The sequence below is a fragment of the Triticum urartu genome, chromosome 7 (genome assembly GCF_003073215.2).
Source record: "Triticum urartu cultivar G1812 chromosome 7, Tu2.1, whole genome shotgun sequence".
Taxonomy (NCBI): domain Eukaryota; kingdom Viridiplantae; phylum Streptophyta; class Magnoliopsida; order Poales; family Poaceae; genus Triticum; species Triticum urartu.
The window spans coordinates 491844870-491869899 of NC_053028.1; the positions used below are offsets into that span (position 1 = coordinate 491844870).

The 25030-nt window shown below is 49.1% G+C and overlaps 1 pseudogene; it reads right to left on the minus strand.

Annotated features, from left to right (window-relative positions):
- Positions 1 to 14100: 14100 nt before the first annotated feature.
- LOC125523848 overlaps positions 14101 to 25030 on the minus strand; it is a 30560-nt pseudogene continuing 19630 nt past the window's right edge.

A 25030-nucleotide genomic window follows, 5' to 3' on the forward strand; every position in this document is an offset into this window, starting at 1 on the left:
ATCTTTGGTTAACAAGCTAGTCAAGTAGGGGCATACTAGGGACACTCTGTTTGTTTATGTATTCACATGTACTAAGTTTCCGGTTAATACAATTCTAGCATGAATAATAAACATTTATCAAGATATAAGGAAATATAAATAACAACTTTATTATTGCCTCTAGGGCATATTTCCTTCAAGCTCATGATTGGGGCATGAATATAACATTGACTTAAGCCTCCCCCAAGCTAGAGCGATACTTTATCCTTCACGAGGACAAACATTATATATATAATTCCGATCACGATGAACTAGATGCATAGGATAATTTTTTTGGTGGAACTCCAATTTCAAACGATTCCAATTCCATGATCCAATATCATCGAACAAACCCCTCAAAGGATTGTTCTCCATAGTAACAAGTAACAATAAATTTTAGCACACTATATAAATGTTTCCTTACCAAATTCCACTTACCAAAGGCGCTTCACTCCCTGGCAACGACGCTAGAAATAGCCTTGATGACCCACAAGTATAGGGGATCAATTGTAGCTCTTTTCGATAAGTAAGAGTGTCGAACCCAACGAGGAGCAGAAGGAAACGACAAGTAGTTTCCAGTAGGTGATGTCTGCAAGTTCTGAAATTGTAAGTAGCACGGTAGTTTGATAGCAAGATAATTTGTAACGAGCAAGTAACGATAGTAGTAACTAGAGTGCAACAAGGTAGCCCAATCCTTTTGAGGCAAAGGACTGGCCAAAACGTTCTCTTATAAGAAGCAAAGCATTCTTGAGGGTACACGGGAATTTCATCTAGTCACTTTCATCATGTTGGTTCAATTCATGTTCGCTACTTTGATAATTTAATATGTGGGTGGACCGGTGCTTAGGTGCTGTTCTTACTTGAACAAACCTCATACTTATGATTAACCCTCCCGCAAGCATCCGCAACTACGAGAAAAGTATTAAGAATAAATTCTAACCATAGCATTAAACTTTGGGATCCAATCGGTCCCTTACGGAATAGCGCATAAACTGGGGTTTAAGCTTCTGTCACTCTCGCAACCCATCATCTAATTGCTACTCCGCAATGCATTCCCTTAGGCCCAAATATGGTGAATTGTCATGTAGTCGACGTTCACATGACACCACTAAGGGAATCACGACATACATACTATCAAAATATTGAACACATATCAAATATAGATGATTACTTGCAACATGATTTCTCCCGTGACCTCAAGAACTAAGGTAACTACTCACAAGTGATAAACATGCTCATGATCAGAGGAGTACTAAAAAGCATATTGGATCTGAACATATAATCTTCCACCAAATAAACCATATAGTAATCAACTACAAGATGTAATCAACACTACTAGTCACCCACAACTACCAATCTATAGTTCCGGTAACAAGATTGAACACAAGAGATGAACTAGGGTTTGAGAGGAGATGGTGCTATTTAAGATGTTGATGGAGATTGCCCTCCCCAAAATGGGAGAGTTGTTGGTGATGATGATTGTGACACCCCGATAGTTAAGCTACAGTAAACCCTTGCTAATCATGCCAGGTCATCATATTTAAACTTTTGCTAAACCTCACTTGTTTCAAACCGAGATCAAATTCAAATTCAAAGTTAAAGTCAAAAATTCGAAATTGTCGAACATGGAAACTAAAATGTTCAAAGTGTGGAAAATGATCCCGGGATATTTATCAGGTTGAAACCACATTTTTATAAAGTTTTTAAATGCTCCTAGATGAATTAAACAGGGGCTAAATTATAAACAATTGTAAAACTATTTTATTTAGTGCCAAATTAATTATGAAAATGGCCTAACTAATAATGCTAATTTAGGGACTGAGTTGATATATTATAAAACTAAATATAAAGTAAAACTAAAAGAAACGGAAAAATAGATAAACAGAAAATGAAAATGAAACGAAACAAGCACCCCCCACTGGCCGGCCCAGCTGGCCACCATACCCCCATGGGCCAACCAAGATGCCGACCCACCTCTCCCTCTCCTTATCCCCTGGTCCCCGTGACCTAAGAGTGACCCCCCCCCCCCCCCCCCCCCCCCCCCCCCCCCCCCCCCCCCCCCCCCCCCCCCCCCCCCCCCCCCCCCCCCCCCCAAAGGGCCCCCCCCCCCCCCCCCCCGCACGATCTCCTCCCACGATCCCCTCACTCCCGCTGCCCCTCCACCGATCCAGATCGAGGGGCAAGGACCCCGGCGACTGCGCCGCCCCGCTCCCGGACAGTGACGCCCACCTCGGTGCCGCCCCTTGCCGGATGCCTCGCCCTGCTCCCCGGAACCCCCCTCGTCGCGGTGCCTCGCCGACCCCGGTGAACCGCCGCCGTCGCACCCGACCCCGACGCAGGCGCCCATCCCCGACGTCGTCACCTCACCGTTGCCGTCCCGGAGCTACCACGCCGTCGCTGGACCTCGTCGCCGTCTTCCCCGTCCTCCTCCCCGCGCCCACTGCCTTTTCCCTGCAACCATCGGTGAGACGCCGCGCCTCGCCTCTTCCCCTGTCGGACGCCATCCGCCGCGCCCGACCACGCCGGTGCTCGGGCCAAGCCCCGCGCTGCTCGTGCCACGCTCGCGACGAATGCGCCAGCAGGCCGCGCTCCCTGTCCTTCATGCGCGTGCCCGCGCCCCACCTCGCTGCAGCAGGCGTGCTCCGCACCGTTTCCCCTGCGCCGGCCGTGGTCACTGCGACCCAGGGCCATCCCTTCCTCCGCGCCCCTCGCCTTGACCTCACCTGGCTCCACGCCCGTCGCTGCCCCCTCCACCCGCGCTCCCGCCACCCCGTCCGCCGTTGCTTCATCGCCCCGCCTCCGCTGTGCTGCTGCGTACGGTGGTCGACGTCACCGGTCCTCGCCCGCGCCCCTCTTGCTCGCCGGTCGGCGCCCGCCCGCCCCTGCAGTGGCCGCTGCTGCGGCCCTGGGCATGCGCCCGTGCGGTCAGGGGCGCTCCCCTGTGCCCGCGCCCGTTAACCCGTCGCCCGCATGCCCGCTAGGCCTCCCCAGGCCAATGACAGCGAGGGCCCACCCCAGAACAGTTAAAAAAATAAAATAAAATAAATGAATAATAAAAATAATTAATTAATGAATGAATGAATTAATTTTGATTAATTAAACTAAAGAATTAATTAAGTTAATTAATTATAATTAGATTAACCTAATCACTAATTAACCTAATTAACTATTAGTTAATTAAACACAGTATGACGAACGGGACCCACCTGTCAGGTTGACCAGGTCAACTGCTGACGTCATGATAATGTTGATTTAACACTATTCTGGATAATGTTTTAATTAATTAAATAAATCCTAAAAATGATTTAAATCTTTTAAAATTAATATAAAATAAATCGTAGCTCGGATGGAAAAACTTTGTACATGAAAGTTGCTCAGAACGACGAGACGAATCCGGATACGCAGCCCATTCGTCCTCCACGCATCCCTAACATAGCAAACACGCAACTTTCCCCCTCCGGTTCATTTGTCCGAAAACGCGAAACACCGGGGATATTTTCCCGGATGTTTCCCCCCTTCACCGGTACCACCCCTTATTGCGTTAGGGCACCCCTAGCATCGCTACTTGTCATGTCATGCATTGCTATGCATCTATTTGCTCAATATTTATTGTTTCTTCCCCCCTCTTCTCTTGCTAGACACCGAGACCGACACCGCTGCTACCCAGTACGACTACGGTGTTGACGACCCCTCTCTCTTGCCAGAGCAACCAGGCAAGCCCCTCCTTGATCACCAGATATCGCCTATTCTTCTCTATACTGCTTGCATTAGAGTAGTGTAGCATGTTACTGCTTTCAGTTAATCCTATATTGCTGCATAGCCTGTCCTTGCTACTACTGTTGTTACCTTTACCTGCTATCCTACTGCTTAGTATAGGATCCTAGTGTTCCATCAGTGGCCCTACACTCTTATCCGCCTGCCATGCTATACTACTGAGCCGTGATCACTTTGAGAGGTGATCACGGGCATATGCTATATACTTTACACTGTTACATTACCTGTGGTACTGTTCGGAGTTGGGGGCTGAAGGGGCAGGTGGCTCCATCCCGGTAGAGGTGGGCATGGGTTCCTGACGGCCCCCGAGTGTTACTTTGTGGCGAAGTGACAGGGCAGGTTGAGACCACCTAGGAGAGAGGTGGGCCTGGCCCTGGTCAGCGTTCGCGGTTACTTCAAAATAACACGCTTAACGAGATCTAGGTATTTGATCTGAGTCTGGCTATTGGCCTATACGCACTAACCAACTATGCGGGGACAGTTATGGGCACTCGACATCGTGATATCAGCCGAAGCCTTTGTGACGTCAGCGACTGAGCGGCGCGCGCCGGGTTGGACTGGAACGCCTGCTCTTGTATAAGGGAGGCTAGGTCTGCTCACCGGTCGCGTACGCAACGTGCAGGTGTGCAATGGGCGATGGGCCCAGACCCCTGCGCCATAGGATTTAGACCAGCGTGCTGACCTCTCTGTTGTGCCTAGGTAGGGCTGCGACGTGTTGATCTTCCGAGGCCGGGCATGACCCAGGAAAGTGTGTCCGGACAAAGCGGATCGAGCGTGTTGGGAAATGTGGTGCACCCCTGCAGGGAAGTTAATCTATTCGAATAGTCGTGATCTTCGGTAACAGGACGACTTGGAGTTGTACCTTGACCTTATGACAACTAGAACCGGATACTTAATAAAACACACCCTTCCAAGTGCCAGATACAACCGGTGATCGCTCTCTCACAAGGCGGCGAGGGGAGGATCATCGGTTAGGATTATGCTATGCAAAGATACTTGGTGAACTTACCATCTACTCTCTTCTCCTGCTGCAAGATGGAGGTTACCAGAAGCGTAGTCTTTGAAAGGACTAGCTATACCCCTCTTATTCCGGCATTCTGCAGTTCAGTCCACATATGATACCCTTAATCCATTTGATACCAATGCATACATATGTAGTGTAGCTCCTTGCTTGCGAGTACTTTGGATGAGTACTCACGGTTGCTTTACTACCCCCTTTTCCCCCTTCCTATACCCGATTGCTGCGACCAGACGATGGAGCCCAGAAGCCAGACGCCACCGTCAATGACGACTACTACTACACTGGAGGTGCCTACTACTACGAGTAGCCTGCTGACGACGACCAGGAGTAGTTAGGAGGATCCCAGGCAGGAGGCCTGCGCCTCTTTCAATCTTTATCCCAGTTTGTGCTAGCCTTCTTAAGGCAAACTGTTTAACTTATGTCTGTACTCAGATATTGTTGCTTCCGCTGACTCGTCTATGATCGAGCTCTTGTATTCGAGCCCTCGAGGCCCCTGGCTTGTAATATGATGCTTGTATGACTTATTTTATTTTGTAGAGTTGTGTTGTGATATCTTCCCGTGAGTCCCTGATCTTGATCATACACGTTTGTGTGTATGATTAGTGTACGGTCAAACCGGGGGCGTCACAATGATGACGATGATTCCCCCTCCGGGAGGAAGTTCCCCCCGCGGAATCGCTCCACCGGAGGGTAAAAGTGCTCCTGCCCAAGTTCCGCCCCGAGGCGGCGGCGCTTCATCTCGAAATTCCTCCCCTTATTTTTTTTCTAGGTCAAAATGACTTATATACCAAAAGATGGGCATCGGAGGTGGGCCGAGGAGGCCACAACTCCGAGGGTGCGCCAGGGGGCCCTTGTGCGCCCAAGTGGGTTGTGCCCACCTGGTGGCCCTCCTTTGGTAGTTATTTGCTCCAATAATTCTTATATATTCCATAAAAATTCTCATGAAGTTTCAACTCATTTGGAGTTGTGCAGAATAGGTAGCCTAACGTAGCTTTTTCAGGTCCAGATTTCCAGCTGCCAGAATTCTCCCCCTTGGTTTGTACCTTGCATATTATGAGAGAAAAGGCATTAGAATTACTCCAAAAAACATTATTATCGATAAAAACGTCATAAATAATAGTAAGAAAACATGATGCAAAATGGACGTATCAACGACTTGGTGGGATCTAGATCCGTCTCGATCCAATCAATCTCCTCCTCAAAGTTCTGACAGAATTCTACACAAGGGAGAAAGAAAAGATTAGCTATGTCATCGCTTTCAAAGTCCATAGAGATTCAGTCAACCAAAGGGAAGTACGTTCAAGCATGCCGTACATCTTCGCGAAACCTCCCAGATATTTTTCCAGCGCATCCCTCTTCTATGTGAGCTGGTCCACCTTGTCGTTTAGAGCAGTCTTCTCAGACTCAAAAGCACTCCCTCGATCTTCCATTTTCTTGGCCCACTCGGCCCGTTCTTTCTTAAGCTCTTCAACAACAGTCTTTAGAGATGCATTTTCTTCTTCTAGCTTTTCGACTGAAGCCAACTTTGCCTCAGCGGCTTCGGTCTTCTCCTTACCCACCTTCTGAGCTCCCGCGAATTCTTCGTCCTTCTTTTCCAAGGCATGCTTCATGGTGTCTAAAGAAATAACATTCCTAAGTTGCGCTTGAAGTCTATAGTTTTCATTACGCACATGTGTTCGAGTGAAACCACTCGGCTCAAAGGACAGAAAGAAAGAATAACAATGTGTTCAGTCAACATGATTTACCTCCCATGGTCTTCGCCTCCATCTGAGCACGCTCCAAGTTCCTTTTTCCCAGATCCAAGTCCAGTTGAAGTTGGATCTTGTCCATCTCCAAGGTGGCGTACTGGGTCCTGAGCTCGCAAGTTTTCTAAGATCAGCAAAGAAACAATTCAGTCGACGATGATAAAGAGTTTCAAATATTCCTCCACTTCCGAGTGGAGAAGAGCAAATCCAACTGCTACAAACAAACAATTCTAAGACCCCCGCCGAATCGAACATTTGACCGTGGTCTTGGGGACTACACCCAGTGGGTGCACTCAGCATGCCCCCACTGAACTCATCTCCATTCGGCTTCAGATTGACTGATCTGAGTGAAGAGCCATAAAAAATGTTCTAAGACCTCCGCCGAATCAGACATTCGACGACGGTCTCGGGGACTACACCAAGTGGGGGCATGCTGAGTGCCCCCACTGGATCAATTTCCCACTCGGCGCGGCCTGACCGGCCTGAGTGGGGAGCTACAGAGAAAAATGTTCTAAGAGACCGAATCAGACATTCGATGGCGGTCTCGAGGAGTAAACCCAGTGGGTGCACTTAGCGTGCCCCCACTGGATCAATTTCCCACTCGGCACAGCCTGACCAGTCCGAGTGGAAGGACTACAGACTGAAAAAACACCCAGTGGGTGTACAGAGTCAAGATGAGCAAGAAAAAACCCAATCAGAAATCAACTTACAATCGCACTTACTCGGACATTCTCCTAAAGAGCTGCACTAGCATCATAAGCCATCTTGCTGGCTTCATACCCTTCCTTCAAACACTGCATCACATCAAGTCAGCCTGAATCATAGCTTCCTAGCTAGCCCTAGTCTGGTCCTCAGGGACATGATGTAGAGTGAACACATTTGATGTAGGAGTTGGCGACGCAGCTGGAGGGATCAACACTTGAGGTTGTCCAGTCGGACCCGAAGCAGTAGCAGTCGACACTAAAGGCGAAGCAGTCGACAGAGGAGCAACGAAGATAGCACCAGCTTGAGATGAACCACCTTGCTCTTGAAGAACAACTTCAGGCAGCGCACGAGACGTTTGGCCCAACGGCACTCTCCTAGTGAAGCTTCGGGAGGCGGTCGAGGTTCTACCTTCTCCTCCCGTGCTCTTCTGAGGCTCGTCTTCGTCATCATATGCGAGGAGGATGACATTCGTTGGTGTTGCAGTCATCCGACAGCGAAAACTCAATCGACCATCAGGTCAAATAGTGAGACAGAGTGGAATATAAGTTGATCATACCTGGCCGAGAAGTGGTTGTGTCCATAGTATCCATTTCGGCATGTTCTTTGTCGATCTGCATGGGAGACGTCGCAGAAGTGGCAACTCTGGCATTCAAATTTCACTCGGTTAGTAAAGCAATGAAGGCCTACAACAATAAAGAAAGGAAAGATGCAAAGGACGGTCATGTTGAAGCATTGGGCATGACGAACTTAATCCTGGGTAAGGCCTTCTGAGGTTTCGGTGGAACGGTCATGGGTTGCTTTGCAGTCTTCTCAATCGGGTCAGGGGTTGCCATCCGAGTGCGCTTGGGGTTCCTGACACTCGACTCTGGGGCCTTACTCTGGCTAGCAATCGGGTCTTGGTTCACCTTGGTACGACGCTTGGTGCGGGGAGGTGACTCGACTTCCTTGCTGTCATCAGAGTCATCACTGCCATCCTCACTGTCGTTAGCGTACTCGATATTAGCACTCCCGCCCTCGCTCTCTAATCCTTCAATGGGTTGTTCTCCGTTTGGCACGGGCGAATACATCTTCGTGAATGCCTACAGAACACAAATATCAAAGTCAGTCGATTCTCAATACAGTTGCGTATTGGAAACAAAAGGTATGTCTCACCTCCCCTAGAAGATGCTCGGCATCGAAGGGCAGAATTCGTTTGGATCCACGCGGGTTGTCACGGGATCCAATGATGCTCCTGAGCCACTGTGCCATGGTCTCCTCCCTGACTTCCTCTAGATGGTTCCGAGCGGTGTCGTCTGCACTTGAATATAACCACATGGGGTGGTCGCATGCTTGCAGAAGCTGGATGCGTCGACTGAGGAACACCTCCAACAGATCCAAACCTGTCACCCCATACCGAATCAACTCAACTACAGCTTCTACCAAGATCCCCACCTCAGCTTTCTCCTCCTCGTCGACAGTCAGCGAGCGAGGAGAACTGAGTCTCACCAACGAGAAAGGAGGAAGGCCAGTCGACGAGCCATGAGTCGGAACGTCATTACAGTAAAACCAGGTCGACTGCCAACCCCTAACTGGCTCGGGAATGGTCATGGAAGGGAAGGCACTTCTACCTCTCATATGGACACGTAAGCCCCCACATAGCTGGATCACATGGGTCCTCGCATCACTCGGATTCGCTTTCTCAACCGACTGAGAGCTGCGTGTGAAGATGTGTTTGAACAACCCCAAGTGGGGCGACAACCCAAGAAATTTTCGCACATTGAGATGAAGGCAACAAGGTATGATATGGCATTCAGAGGGAGGTGGTGGAATTGCGCACCGAAGAAATTCAAGAAACCACAGAAAAACAGATGAGGGGGCAAGGAAAAACCTCTCTCCACATGAGGAGGAGGACCCGCTCTTCAGGGCACGGTGCGGGCTCGACCTCCCCCTCCGGCAGCCTCCAAGAACCAGGGGCCAGCAGGCCGTCGGCGGTGAGCCCCTCAAGGTCCTCCGCCGTGACCGTCGAGGGCAGCCAGTCGCCCTGGATCTAGCCCAGCGGCAGAGTGGGATGGGAGCTCGACGCCTTATTCCCTTGGCTGCCTTCTTGGCCCGCTCCAGCTTTGCCGTCTTGTCCTTTACCATCTCCGCAGTGGTCGTCGGAGCCAAGTGGGGCGGCCCGAAGTAGGGGAAAAGAGGAAAGCACAGTTGCACACCTCGGCCGCGTCATCCTTTATACCCGCACGCCCGAGTCACTGACCTGTGGGCCAGCAGGATCCCACCCACAACCGGCGCCTGCTTGTTACGTGGCAATAAAGGGGGAGCGAAAATTGAGGAGTCTCTCCCCACTTGCCCCACTTACAACGCGATAGCCGGCCCGCGCGCTTCTCCAAATTTTCAAATCCCACGAAATTCGGGATCTAGCAGAGCAACCGATCACATTAGAGATATCCACGTTCATTTGGGTCGGATCCAGTGCTCTACAACTCGAAGCTTATCTCACCTGGACACTTAACAAGCCAGAATCGATCAAGGCGATTGACAAAGGATTAACCAGCTTGTGTACTTACAGACCTCTAAAGAAATGTCTCTAAGGTGTGAAGTCTGGTCGAAATCAGCTTCAGTTCTTTCTCACTCGAACCTCGATCCATTTGGGGGCTAATGACGATGACATGTACCTAGGGTAGGGTCCTAGGCCTGACCTACATGACCTACCCAAGGACACTGCATATGAGAATCAAGATTTACATAGTTAGAAAGGAGGTGTCGACTGGAATGACTGCAGCATGCAAGTCACTCGACACAAGATCCACTTGGTTACTCCACCACTCAACCAGTCCTAATTCATTCGGAGTACCTGATTTCACTCGAGAACAAAAGACCTAGAGCCGCTCCAGGATGGCAACGGTCAGACGATCAGTGCGTTGATGTAAAGATTATTAAGTATAGGTGTTTCTAGTAACACTCGCACTTTTAATGCCTCATTGAACCCTTGCGCAATGGAGGTTGATGAGTGGCCAGCGAACTCTATATAAGCCACCCCTCCGCTCTTGCACAAGGGTTCGCATCCCCTGGAACTCAACACTCCATACAACAAAGCACCCGCAGCACCGACACGTAGGGTTGTTATCTCTTTCGAGAGGGGCCTGAACTTGTAAATCCAAGTGTACAACCTCACCGTAGCTAGGCGCTTCCCTCTCCTATGTACCCCTCACCTCTACTGTCAGATCCGTTCTCATGACAGGCCCATGCCCCGGTCCCCTGCCAGAGCGGCAGCCCTTAGCTGCCGAGGCACATGGCGGGCGGGTCCTCTTCCTCCTCCTCCCACTCCTCTGGTTCACCGACGCTCGTCAACGTCAACCCCGAGCTCGCCGAGCCCGTGGAGACGCTGCGGGGGCAGCGCACCCGCGTCGGTGCCCTCGTTATCAACGAGGGCGGCCGTGGGCCCTCTGCTCCCTCCTCCCGCCTCGTCAAGCCGAAGACGGAGTCGGGGCTCGTCGTCGTGAAGAAGGAGCACGAGGACATGGCCGCCGCCGACGAGGCCTCAAGTGGGCGCAGGAGGACTACGTCCGGCTGGAGATGGAGCGCAAGCGCCGTGCCTTCGAGGAGATCGCCACTCGGCGCCGCGGCCACGACGAGGACGTCGTCATCATCCTCGAGGACAACGATGACGAGGCACCGCTGCCAACCAAACCGGTCTGCCAAGATGACCCAGGGCAGGGATGTAGTAAGGACGGCGGCGGCGTGAAGGAGGAGGAGGCCGACGATGGCGGCGACTACAGCGCCTTCAGCAAGCTCTTCGGCGTGTAGGCGGCGCAGCATAGTAGTAGTTGTTGTTTTCATTTTGTTTTTAAATTATGTTTCCAATATGTAAAAACAATGGAACAATATGTAAACAAACAATGGAACGCCTAAATTCCGCCCAATTATGTGTCATGTTCGGCCGAATTTTGGTCGAGTATGGTTTTAAAAAAAACATCGTCTGAGGCGACCTTGGGGCGATGGCTGGAAAACCTACCGCCCCCACGCCGAATTTATCGCCGGTTTGCCCCCAGGCGGCACTATTTTAAGCCCCTGGGAGCCGAACGGCTGGAGATGCTCTTAGCATTGCTGCTCAATGCAAGTATGCTATGGATCTTCTCAGGACTGGCCTCAATTCCTTGCTTCATTACCAAGAAAAGCAAGAACTTTCCGCCATGGATTCCAAGGGCGCATTTCCCCAGGATGAGCTGCATGCCAAACCTTTGAAGATCGGAGGAGGTTTCTTGAAGATCTTCTGGCGAGGCTTTGGCGTGAATACTCTGGTCAGTGCGTTAGGAGTGTTTCCATGTTGGTTTGGAAATGGATCTCCAAAAGACTTCTTTGCACGTGGGGAGCTATGTTTCATGGAGGTGGAACAATTTTCTATCCAAGCTTGCTAGGTGTGAGCTGAGGTTTTTTTTGAAAGACCCGGTTTGGCCAGCTACATTGATGTAGGAGAAAGCAGCGGGAAGTACATGGAGGATCAAGTGATCATGGGCGAAAAAAGGAGAGAAAAAAACTGGAAAGAGAAACTAGAGCTCACTAGGAGCGATCGTGGGGATGTTATCTCGCAGAATAGACCCTGAACGGGGGCTCTAGGAAGGCTGCACCGACGGTGCGCCACTGGACACAGTTGAGCATGATGGCACGGGCGACATCGTTCAGGCATGGCATCTTCCCCCTAAAGACGCAGGCATTTCTCTCCTTCCATATGTTCCAGGCAATCAAGATGAGCATTGATCTGAAGCCCTTTCGCACCCCCGCTGGCATGCGACGGATCATTTGCAGGCAGTGCTGCATGGTAGAGTGGAGTGGTGATTTGAAGGTGGCCATTTCCTCGTAGCCAGCTCTGACGGAGAAGTACGCCCAAATTTGGCGGGAGAATGAACACTCCCAGAAGAGATGAACCGCAGACTCCAGGTTTCGGAGGCAGAGACTGTAGAAATATCCATTTGGCCAACCTCGCCTTTGTAGCCGATCGTTGCACCAGATCCTGTTCATGAGCATGAGCCATGAGAACACCTTGGCAGTCCCCGGTGCCCAGCTTTTCCAGATCACCTTGTCGTCACTCATGCTCGGCCTGGACTGAAAGAGCATGCGGTACGCCACCCTTGCTGAGTAGCGATCACCGCCGCCCGCTATCCACTGAATCCGATGTGGGACGTGACTGCAAAGGATCAGTCCAGCTTGTTGAATTTGCCGCCAGAGTTGCAGATACTCGACGACAATAAGCGATGTGTTGCCATGATGAAGGTCTATGATCCATTGGTCATTGGCGAACGCAGCGGCCACTGTGCGGTTCTTGTGCCTGGAGTGGTTGTAGAGGCTCGGGAAGGCAGCAGCCAGAGGGGCCGCACCCAACCAGTGGCTTGTCCAGAAGCATGCCCGCTGGCCGTTCCTGACCAGGACATGCGTGGCCTTCTGGAATGCCGCGAGGTCCATCTTGTCACAGGGAAGAGGAAAGGCCGTCCATGGCCACTATGGGTGTTGCCATGCCAACCAGAGCCATCATAGCCGCAGCGTAGAGGCGAAGAGCTGTAGGTGGAGGATCCCGAGCCCTCCCTTCTCCGTCGGCGAACAGACAGAGCTCCACGCCACCTTGCACTTGCCACCCGTCAGCTCTTCGTCCTGCGCCCACGGAAAGTGTCGCCTCGCTTTGTCGATCTCCTTCAAAACCTTCTTCGGCACCTTTAGCACAGAAAGGGCGTAGGTGGGTAGGGCGGAGAGCACTGCGCGCACCAGGACGCCTCGGCCGGCCAGCGACATCAACTTTCCCTTCCATCCTGCGAGGCATGATTTGATCCTGTCAATAAGGAACTGGAAGTGCACGATCCGCAATCGCTTAGGGGAGATAGGCAGCCCCAGGTAGGATGTGGGGAAGCTAGCTATGGGGCCGCCGAAGCCATGCAGCACTTCCACCAACGTCCGGGCATCGCAGTTCATCAGGATGACCGAGGACTTGGTCTGGTTGAGTTTGAGACCAGTGGCTTCTCCGAAGGCGTGCAACAGCTCCAGCAGGCAGTCCACCTCCTCCTTTATTGGGTTTGCGAAGATTACCGCGTCGTCAGCGTAAAGGCTGACCCTCATGCTTGCTCCCCGCCCTAGCGGCGGCGCGATCAAATTCTGTCTAGTGGCTGATTCTAGCAGTCGGTATAGGGGGTCGATTGCCAGGATGAACAACAGCGGTGATAGCGGGTCACCCTGCCATAGCCCACACGCGTGGATGAAGCTTGGCCCCTACATGCCATTGAGCAAGCACGAGGAGGACGAATATGATAGCAGCAAGGAGATCCAGTTCCTCCAGCGCTGCGAGAAGCCCATTTGCCACAGCAGTTCGATCAAATACGCCCAAGAGACGGAGTCGAAGGCTCGAGCGAAGTCCAATTTGAAAAGCAAAGCTTGCCTTTTCTCTCTGTGCAACATTCTGACGCAGCCCTGAACGTACTGAAAACTGTCATGTATGCACTTTCCTCTCTGAAATGTCGTTTGAGCCTGCGAGATCACTCCATCTAGGGCAGTCGAGAGCCTTAAAGTGAGCACCTTTGCGATCAGCTTCACGATGGAATGGATGAGGCTGATGGGCCTGTAATGGCCAATCTCCGAGGCCTCATTGCGCTTCGGTAGCAGAGCGATCAGAGCGGTGTTAATGTCGCTGAAGTTTCTTCATGCCATGTGGTAGAACTTCTGAAAAACAGCCATGATCTCGTCCTTGATGATATGCCAGCATGAGCGAAAGAATTGGCCGGTAAAACCATCAGGGCCTGGCGCCTTTTCTGCCGGCGATGCAATGATCGCAGCCCATACCTCGGCCATAGTGAATGGGTCGTCCAGCTCGGGCGCGGTCACCACCGGGACATGGAGCTGCTCCCAATTCAGGGTGTAGCTGCGCCTCTCTCCCTGGCCTAAGGAGGCGGAGAAGTGGTCATAGATGGACTGCTCTTTCGCCTTGTGATCTACAAGCACTCTGTTGTTGACGTTGAGTGCATGGATGAAGTTTTTCCGTCTGCGCGACCTCATCTTTGCGTGGAACAACTTGGTGCTAGCATCCCCAGCTCAGAGCCAACTGATCCTTGAGGCCTGGCGTTTCCTAACCCTTTCAATGGCTGCCATACCGAGTACCTTCAGCTTCAGGTTTTTTTCGTAGGCTAAATTCAGTGTCTGATAATGATCTACTCTCTTGCGCTCTGTCAAGCTGAAAGATGACCTCATTGGCGATCTGCAGCTGCTGCTTGCTCTTGCCAAACATGCCTCTACTCCAAATCTTCAAATCATCTGCCACTCTCGCCATGCGCCTCTTGATCCTGACGAACGAATAGTCATGCTAAACTGGTCGATGCCACGCACGCAGCACAGTCTCATTGAAATGAGGGAATTTGGGCCAAAAGTTCTCGAATCTGAAGCGTGCTTACCTGAAAGGGGTAGTCGCCCTTGCAAGGATTAACGGGAGTGATCAGAGAAGGACGTCGAGGCTGCCATGAGGATGTAATCCTGGTGAAGCAGATCCCACCGATCGTTGCAGAAGAATTTGTCAATGCTGCATAGCGTGGGATCCTGCCTTTCATTGCTCCATGTGTATCTTCTATTCTTGCATTTCAGCTCCTTCATCCTGGCCCAGTGAAGAGCGCGCCTGAACTTACCCATCATTCTTCGGTTCAAGTTGTTGTTGTTTTTGTTGCTTGCTTGGTAGATCATGTTGAAATCCCCGTTGATCATCCAGGCCTCGCCAGCCGGCGGGGCAGCAGCCGCAAGGTCTCAGAGGAAGTCGTATTTTTAAGCGTCGTCCATCGGCCCGTAAACAGTGGTAAGCCAAAACGGATCGCCCGTTCGAAAGGGTTCTACCCTGACAGTAATGGAGAAGCGGCGTAAGAAATGCAAAACTACGTTGACGACTAACTTATCCCAGAAGAACGTGGCACCTCCCCTCGTCCCATGCACCGGCAGAACTATGCAACCCTCCAGAGCGCCACCTCCTATCTAAGCTGATACGCCAAGCGACCAGGTCTCGACCTTGGTCTCCTGCAAGGCAAGGATCGCTACTCGATTTGCCTTCACTACGCCGCTGATCGCCGTTCGTTTTGCCGGGCAGTTTAAGCCATGCACATTCCAGGACATGAAGATCAAGCTATTGTCACTCATGGAGACACAGATCCTTACTCCATCGACTAATCATACTAATGGAAGAAGCACAAAACACCTTACAGCAAGCCTGGGGGCGACGACGGCCACCAATAGGCCCAAAACCCCGTCGTCGTCGAGCGCACCGCCTACCCGAAGCACTACACATGGAAGGTAAACCTAACTCTAGCCGGTAGAAGACCAGACGTCGATGGAGACTAAACATAAGAGCAGCTAACATGATCAACCATCAATGGACTCTTCCACGCCGACGATTCCAGCCATGCCGGCGGCAATCTTGAGGGCACCTTGGTCCAGCCCGGTGAGCTTTGCAATGGCTGCAATGTCGCCATCGGACAGGGGCTCCTAGAAACGTTACATGAGCAGGGCCGCCGCCTTCGGCGTCATCTTGTCTTTGGGGCCGAGCGCACCCAGCTCTTGCACCAGACGGAGAACTACGCGTTGGGGCACCGGCGTTGGGTTTGCCGCCGCGGCCTGGCGGGCACTGCGGCGCGAAGGAGTCGACACGGCCCTCGACTTGGGCGGCGCAGCGGGGCGAGGACGCGGCGCCGGCTGAGTGGCGATGATCAGCGGGGGACGGGAGCGAAGAGGGCAGCGGCAACCTGCGCCGCTCCACTACCCTCTTCGACCTGCATGACGCCCACACGCTCTGTGACCGCGGCGAGCTCGAAACCCGCAGTCGACGCTGGCGGAGTGTTGATGCAGGGCAGCAGGCAGGGGAGCATCTCCGGGCTGTCGGGGGCCTGGTGCGCGGGCAGATGGAGGGGAGGGGATCGCCCGCCGTGTTCGAAGGCCAGCGGGGACTAAAGCGTGTCGATCATGACGTTCTCCAGCTCCATCTGCATGCAGTCCGTGCACGGGGGCGGGTAAAGCGCACAGCCTGAGTTGGAGAAACTGAAGAAACGGGCCACCGGGTCTTCTGGAGCATCAACTGGAGGAGGAGTCGAGCGGAGGGGCAGCGGTGGGGTCGCGCGTAGCGGGGGCGCAGCATCTCTCGAGCCCGACGCCGACTGGCCACGATCTAGCCTCCCGTGGCGCCTGCCCACCGGCGTGCGACTGCGGTGGCGGTGGGCGCCCTTGATGACATCTGCCCTGCTGTCCTTGGCATGGCACCCGCGGCCGAGCAGGTGGTCCCTCCAAGAGCGCCCCGAGCCACTGTTGTTGTCGCCGTCTTCGTTGTCGCGCCTTGACGCCCCCAGGATAGAGCCGGCATAGCCAGTGGCCGGGGCGCGCTGGATCGAGCGGCGGCCCGGGCCCTGGCCGTCCTTGACATGGGCCACCCATGTGCCCGGCTCGATGCGCGGCATGGGGCGGTCGTCAGAGGAGGAGGAGGAGGGGAGCCCGCTCTGCCCGGAGTGCGACGAGCGTGGCGAGTGCGGGGTCCAGTCCTCAACCAAGTCGACGTGCACCAGGAGGTCATAGTGGTGCATGCCTGGAGGCGGAGGGACACGGCGATCCGGCAGGGCGAAGCCGACACTACAAAAAAATACACTTCCGTGATGATACGTGTTTGTCACAGTAGGTCGCTTTTTTGTCATGCATGTACATCCATGACAAATTTATGACAGAATCAAGATAGTCATACCTGTGCTGTCGTAGAAGTGTTCCATGACATTACCAAAATTATCATCACAGAAGTGTCCACTTCCATGACGATAAATCGCGCGTCACAGAAGTGCTTTCGTTAAGGGTGACCGACACGTGGCATCCAACGTAACGAAACGTCGTTAAGCTATCGGGTTGGGTTTTGGATCCGATAACCCGTTAACAGCCCCGACCAATGGGGATTTTCCACGTGTAAAATCATCATTGGCTAGAGGAAACACGTGTCGGCTCATCGTCGGGACAGATGTCATCCACTCACTGGACAGAAGGCGCCTATGATACGTCGACACGTGGCACGGCCCAACAAGTTTAAATGGGCCGTCCCAACTAAAGGCCCACAAGATTTTGCAGACCATAATGGGCCGGCCCAGCTAAAGGCCCACGAGATTTTGCGGACCATAATGGGCTGGCCTAGCTAAAGGCCCACAAGATTTTGTGGGCCATAATGGGCCGGCCCAGGTAAAGACCCACAAGATTTTTGTGTGCCATAATGGGCCGGCCTAGGTAAAGGCCCACAAGATTCTTGCGGGTCATAATGGGCCGGCCCAGCTAAAGGCCCACGAGATTTCGCTGACATTAATGGGCCGGCCCAGCTGTAGGCCCACAAGATTTTGAGGACCCTAGTAGGTCGGCCCATTAACTGGCTGCCATGTTTTGGGCCAAATGCCGGCCCATATTTGATCCGGTCCATTAATGGCCTGCCACGCTCCGGGCCTAATAGTGGCCCATATGAGATCCGGCCCGTTAAAAGCCTACCACGTTCTGGGCCAAATTACGGCCCAGATCAGGTTCGGCCCTTTAAGAGGCTTTGGGCTCAATTATGGCCCATATCAGATTCGGCCCGTGAACTGGACACTATGCTTTTGGGCCCACTTGCTAAAGGCCCACTTAGTAATTCAGCCTGATATTAGTTTTGGCTTGTTAAGGGCCCGTTTAACATTTCAACCCTATATTAATTTCGGCCTGTTAAAAGCCCGTCATATAGTTGGGCCTAACTACGGCCCGGTTTGCATCCGGCCTGCTCGCAGCCGATATCTGATTGGGCCAAACAAGGACCCAGACAATTTTGGCCTGTTAAAAGCCTGTGATTTGATTCGCATAATCATGGGCCGGGGTTCATTTCGGGCTGCTGTGTAACTAGTAGGAATTAAGAACAAACCTACTCTATACAATAAAGAAGAAATTACGGCATAGTAACTAAGAATAAACCTACACTACACAATAAAGGATTTAAAGTATATTACATCCACTGGGCATCAAAGTTCGCCACCAGTGATCATAAAGCGCAACGAAGAAGCAGATTACAAAAACTGGGCACCATTGCAGCGTAACAAAATAATACTGAATCGAGACCACTTCCAAGACAGTTCAAGAAAGGTTAGCCTTGTGGGGGAACTGCTGCGCAAGCTGCTGAGCAAGGCTGTGAGACCGGCCTAGCATGTCGGTCATAGCTTCCAGGTGTAGCTGTTTAGCGATGAGGTTCTCATTGGTGTTCTCCGCAATCTTTCTTAGAGATAGGACTTCAAATCGAAGTTGAGTTGCAGAATGCCTTTCTGCTAGAACTTGGGACTGAAGAAGTCGAACTGATTCAGACAACGAATTCTGTGAGCTTGTCTGGCTGTTAGTCTTAAGTAACTTGAACACTGCATCAAGACAAGACTTTTGGGTTGTCTTGCTATCTTCAAGATGTTTTGCCATCTTTGCTGCAATATATGTTGGGTTTGTCTCACAGCCTTCAGCAGACTTGTGCATGCCATCAGGCATATCACCCTGAAGCAAAGCAGAGAGATGACAGGTTTTGCACGTGTATAAACAAAGACGATAACTGTTTTGTCAATTCTATCCAATTTCAAATTAGAAAATAAAGAGTATGTTCAAAATATCAATAGCATAATTTGGCATTGTTCATAATGCGGGGAGCTTCACCACACTACTGGATTACCATGTCAACATAACAAGCATAGATGAAGGGCAAATAAAATCATTATATCTATTTTGGATAATGTGCATGGCATGTTGTTCATATCATCAGCCACATCAGTAAGATAAAATAGGAGATGACAAGGTGCAAACGTGGGCTGCTTCACCACACACTGGATTATAGATCCACAAAAACAAGCATACATATAGGGAGTATTAAGTAATGTGCATGGTATGAATAAGGAATTTGGTTTTACAAGTAAAACTTAGAACTTACGGTTCTTACGAACATGCATTTTGGTAGAAACAGCAAACTAAACAGCAGTAAACGATAGGGAGTATGAGAAAATTAAACAGCAGTTGAGGATAAAGGCTTTAGAAGGACTGACTTACATTAACAGTTAACACCGGCTTTACAATGTCCTTCTCCATGGCAAGGAAGGATAACTCAAGAATTTCAGCACAGAATCTTCTTCATAAGCATTGCATGTACTCTACATTTTGTAGAGAGTAATTATAGATATGATAATACTGGAAGGGATAGAGGATAATGAAGATAAGATGCAGATTGATGCTACATAATCAACTACCAATCCCTGGAAGTACAAGCGTTACAGGACAAAATGTACTGACAAGAGCAATGGGCTACACTTCTGCACTGACATTGTCTGTGTATTCTACTTGTTGGTAAGATTAAATATAGATCTGATCTTTTTTAGTAAATTGTGGGCGAGGGAGATAAGATGCAGAATGCTACAAAACGAACCAATCTCTCTTCCCATAATACAAGAGTGTTTTGAACACTGGTGTACTGTACAAAACGTTCTTATATTATGGGACGAAGGGAGTAGCTGTTAATGTAAGTACAGTGATAGACCACGTTCAGTCCTTACAAGAGGACTGCAGAGCTAAACCTCTTCAAAAGCATTGGGTTGATTCTAAATTTATGTAAGAGTCCATACGGATCTTATAATGTCCACCAAATGGACGATTACGAGGCTAACATGTGCAGTGATGCTACATAATCAAACAGCTATGCAAGTAAGTATGGTCATACAGGGCAAGTGGTACTCACAAGAGCAATGCAGTGTGCAGTATAGTTGCGAGATTCTGTGGTCCCTTGAGAACGAATGTTCTTCTGCTAACAGTTTTTGTACAAGTGAGACATTAAGGCAAATGCAGAAATGTAGTTCAAATTGTGATGTGATATCATAGACAGTACCTTACGCTGCAGCCGAGACCAATGTGTAACAAGATTATTCCAGTCACCGTCGGATAAATGTAGCACCGAAGACTTTACAGAAGTTTCGTTCAGAGGCTTGCCATCGAAGTGCGCTTGCCTCAGGTAGGAACGATACTTCATCAACGAGTGCTTGAAAAGCGCAACCAACCCTTACTCGTCATCACAATCCAGTTTGCGCCTCGCCTATTTAAAAGAATGAAATCTTGTGTCTTCTGTCAGCAGAAACATATGCAGTAATGACCATGAATCTATCTATCTATCTATACCTATACTAATTACAGACTTCCAAGAAATTCCCACGTTAATTAGAATTTATGGACCGTTAATCTGGTGGGACCAAATTATTACGGTGTAGATCTTTCGAGAGGACAATTTTTTTCATCAAATTAAACAATGATATATCTATATCCGTAGGATGGCTAGCATCGTATCCCTTAAAAAGAATCTGCTATTACCCTGCCTGCCCCCAATTGATTGGTACTTATTATGGTAATCTTTTCTCTATCTCTAATATCTTGGCCCTGATTTTAAAACATGCATGGTCGGTACTTTCTGTTGTTACATCTTCAAAACCAAGTCGTGGCGATCAGTACATGCAAAGGAAAGAAACAAAAGGTGAGCACATGTTGCTGCAGACTCAATCCAAATCGGCAGCACATCTCATCCATGACGGATGCATGGCAAGTTGTTGGGCCGGTGATCAAGACGTTCACGGCGGCAGTGCGCCAAGGTGTCGTCGCGAACGGCCGGACCAACTCCCCATCGACGCGTCCGCGCCAAGACCGCAGGTGCGTACTGCTACAGCATGAGACGGCAGGCATGCTGATATGAGACGACGATGCTGATGGCTGGTCGTACTCCTCAGGGTGAGCGTGAGATGCATGCCCGCATAGAATATGCATGTGAATAGCCATTCGCTAGCTTGGTTGATCAATTAGAGGACTTCATGCATGCCTACTTCGTGATGTTCTAGAATTAATCTTGAAAGAGATTAAGCTAATGATGTTAAAGATTATGCAGTTCCAGTGCCTGGAAGGACATATGGTATTTTCCGAACCTATGCCCAGGAAAAACCATTGATGGCGACGAGGCATAACGAAGTCTTGCATCCTGTATTGACGAACAACACGGTGGACGAGTCAATCCGTGAGCCTATGACGCCCAACAAAGACAATGACACGAGCAATTTCATTATGATTTCATGAGAAGAAAAAACACAATGTGCGGCCAGACAGCAGTCATGGCATGCGCCGCCATGGAACTGCAGTCCGTTTCGCCGCTATGGAGGCGACGAGCTCTGGCGCGAGCGGGTGTAGTTGCAAAGAGCAATACAGCTGCCGCCTGGGCGGGCTGTCAACGGGGAGTTGGTCCGGCCATCCGCAACGACACCTTGACGCACAGCCGCCGTGAACATCCTGTATTCCTGTCAGCCGAGGCAACAATGTGCCATGCTTCCACCATGGACAAGCCGTCAGACAGGATGCCGGCGACAAGCTGCTTCGGCGCTGTGTCGTGCCATTTTGCTGCCGTCGTCGAGGCCTTTCGAGCCGGAAGAAATTGACCACCGTCGTCGTTACGTACATACTTACCCACTAGCGCATCTGGACAGAATCATTCAAGCTGCTTGGGTAGTGCCTACATGTACGTGCCTTTCTGTGCAATGTGAGTTGTACCCTGTGCCAAAATCCTCTCTTCTCGCTGTCAACATCTGCCATTCTGATCTTTTTCTATTGCCTAATGTCGCTAAATCTGACTTCTCCAGCTTCTCCCGGCGGATATCTAACATTGCACTGCTACACAGCTACCTGCTACGGGAGGTACCTCCTATTTACTTGGACGTACAAGTTGGCGGCTAGTACATCTAGCTGGACACAAGCAATACTTCATGGAAACAATATCAATCCAGTATTATTTTTTCGAGCATACCTGTTGATGTTGTTGGCACTCATATCAAGTATACCTGCTCTCCAATAGATGTATTGTTTTATCTTTATAGCTGATTATGAATGAAACAGGCAATATATTATATGCATGCCTCATTGCTATCTATTTCTATACCAACGGTGTTTCCATGCAACCAAATTGATGGCATGAGAAGGTAAAACATAGTATCAGTGAAGGTTTTACCTGAAACTTTGTTACATGAACATTGTCAACTAGCAGAAAATATACACATTTATGTATTAATAGCCATTTTCCTTGGTGCATGTTGATAGAATGTTCTGTTGACATCCATGATGAAACACTGTGATACAAAAAAATGTAGGTATACTTTTCTTTTAGATTGGGTTGTTACATTTGACGATTTGCAAATATTGTTGTGTACAAGTGTGGTCATTTTATGTGCAATCGGTCGGTGTGCTAATTTGTTCATGAAATTCATATATTGGCATCAGATTATATAAGAGTATCAATTTGGCTCAAATTTACCAAATGAAGTTTAATAAGATTATGATTATTTTAAGCATTTGCCACAACACAAACTATTGCAGAATGATTTGGTTATACTAATATTAGAATATACAACAACACTGCGAATTCTGCTGCTTCTGTGCATATAGACTAGACAAAATTGACGATGACGGACAACTTCCACAATATTAGTAATCAACAAGTTTCTTGCTATATTATATTCATGAATAAACATAGGGATACAGAAATCTATTGAGCAGCACTAATTTTTGAGCTTTTGTGGGTTACAATTATCATCAAAGATGACTTTGGTCACAACATCATTTAATGAGAAGATTGCAACTTTTGTAAACTTTAACAATATTGTACACAAGCATGGTATCTTGCATATTTTTAGTGCTAAATTATTCAATAATTTAATGTTAGCATCAGTTTATATGGTGCATAAATTTTGGTATTAGATTGACTTGGTTTATTAATTTGTTGAAGAAAAGATGATAATTGTCTACTGTTGTTTTTTAGAACCACAAAAGCTATTGCGTGATGATGTTGATTCTACTAAGATGGAACAACCGTAGCAGTACTATAACCGAATGTGAAGCATCTAAGTTAATGTATTCTACATAAAAATGAAACATTTCCATCACATGGCTAACAAAAATAAGTATAAAGCCATCCCAGTTGGTTGCAAAATCAACTTAAATATACCATTGCATAACTTTGAGCATAGTTTCAAATAAAATGATTATTAGGTAAAATTCAACTACAATTAATTTCTATGGGCCTAGCCGTGCGAATGCATGGGTTGACGACTAGTAACGTTAGTACATTACTTACGCGTAAGTTACGGAGGAAGACTTGAAATTGTTCCGTGTCTGCGGTATAATCTTTCCATGAAGGAAAGATGGATAGAAAGTTCCTGACAACAACATAAGCTTTGTCTTCTAAACTGGGTAGAAATGGAACAGGGGTCCTATTTGCTACAATTGGGGCTCTCTCTGGTTCGAAAAGGGATTTGGCAACTGGATTTGGTGTACTCTTTGCTGGAATGGGGGTTTTGCGTCGTACAGCTGGTGCTATGTCAACTGGCATAATCATACTGTTTGCTGCAGTTGTGGTCTGCTGAGTTGGGGCATCAGAAATGACCAGTGTAGTAGGGCTAGAGTCTGCTAGAGTTGGGGTATTTTGTGGGTCAGGTGATATTGCAACTACACCTAATGGGCTATTTGATTTATCAGGTGCCACTACCTTTTCCAAATACTTTGCTTGTGCTCCTCCACGATCAGCAATTGCCCTCTTCTTTTTGAATGTCTGATACACAAGAATAGCATTTGAATGGATAAATATGGTATGATGGCAGATGGAATATGTACTGAAAATAGATAGGCAGGGCGTATTGACATACACGATGTGTAAACTAAGCTAATGGCAGTTCAACAAAGTAGAAGCAATGCAAAGCATTAGTTGCAAGATATGTGCGAGCAATGTAACCTTGGAAAGTTAGAGCAAGTACCTTGATGGGTGAATAAGATAGGGCATCTTCCTCTGACTCCTCCACTAGGGAGCTACATTGACTTAGGTCTCCCTCTAGCTCAGAATCACTGTTAGGATCATATTCTGAGCATGAATCTGTAGGTGGAGAGTGTTTGCATTGCATTGCATCCAGACTTGATTTCAGTCCCTTAATGCCAAGTTTGACAGCCATGGCATTGTTCTGCTTTATCCTTTTCATGCGCGCAAGCTCATAATCATTATGATGTTGTTCAGAATCTGAGATTCATGAAAACCTAAAAAGTAGTCAGATTATCAATGGAATGCATTGCGGTTTCAACTCGGAGAGTGTCTCCCTATAAACCCCTGCATATGCAAAGTTCACCTCCCCAACGGTGCTGACCAGACCACACAGAGATACACACCCGAGCGGCGAACATGCATTTTCGAAACTAATTTAGGAACATTTACCTGACCAATTAAACAACTCTGTTTTAATAATATCAGATTCGTATTTGAACAACTAAACTTGTTTAGCTTGATGGGTGGAGCAGTGTTATTATGACACGAAGCATGTATTCTGATCGTATAGTGATCATAAAAGGGGGAAACTCTAAGCATATATTTTTTAGCAAAAGAGGGTTTCCCCTCTGATTTCTATTAAAGAAACCACCACGGAACCAACATGATCAATTAAACCCTAAGCATGATCAATTAAACCGTATTATGGCTTTGCCATGGCAGATTTGAAGCTGCAAACCGGAGAAATGATATTTAGCATCCATTGTTTGCTTCGAACTAAGAACTAAATTCTAAGAGCTGAAAAGAAAGTAGAGTAACCAAGTTAAGATCTATTTTCTGGTTGAGATCAAAAAGTTGAGGAGATATGAAGTACCACCTCTCTTGCGGCGCCGTGTAGGCATCGGGGGTGCGATGGCTGTCGGTGGCGTTGAAGCAGATCTG